We start from the raw sequence: 791 nt of genomic DNA, 5'->3' as shown, positions 1-791 counted from the left end.
TATTAAAGTGAGTAAATATATACTCATGTAGGTATAGTGGAGCATTACTAGAGATAACGAGGCCAGGCACATTTTGATAAAATAATCAGTTCATCAGGGTTCTGACCAGTAGCACACAAAAGACCCTTAATATATTCTGTAAGGGAAAACCTCAGAAGATAAACCCTTAGGTGATCTTAGCACTGTCTTTCTTCTGTATCTTTATTTGAAGGATTTAAAAATCATTGTGCATTCCTAGTGTGATTGAAACTGAAGCACAATAGCAGTGGCCAAAAGGTAGCAATTGTATCACAACTCACTTTGCTTTAGTTAGAAACAAGGGATTATATTTTGTTAATTATTATAGCCTAAAGTCAGTATAAACAAGAAAAACACTCACTTTCTGTACTTTCCACGGAAAATCCATAGAGCAGTTCCCTTCTGTATCTCTCAAATTTTATTTTCCAGAAATGACTGAAGACTGTGTAGCAGGTTTACTTTATTTAAAAACCATGTTCATGTCAAAGTCCAGTGTTAATTTTACGGAATCACTGAGGACAAGCACATTAAGTGAGTAAACCTTTAAACAGATTTAGTGTTCATCAGACAGAGGAATCTTTGGTAAATAATTTTCTTTATGACATTACTAAAAAGCCAATACCTCGTGATTCCAGAAGGTCTAAGGAAACTGCTTCCATGCTCTCTTACAGCGGCGAAGTGACGAGAACTGTTGATGACAAACTGGTGTGAGGTCACATGGATTCCATGTGAATTAATGAAAGGAAAAATTTCCCTCCCTTTGCCTCTTCACG

Source organism: Dama dama, chromosome 2, assembly GCF_033118175.1.
Source record: "Dama dama isolate Ldn47 chromosome 2, ASM3311817v1, whole genome shotgun sequence".
In the NCBI taxonomy this organism is placed as follows: domain Eukaryota; kingdom Metazoa; phylum Chordata; class Mammalia; order Artiodactyla; family Cervidae; genus Dama; species Dama dama.
The sequence above is the reverse complement of the archived record's forward strand: the minus strand, read 5'-3'. Positions refer to the sequence as shown.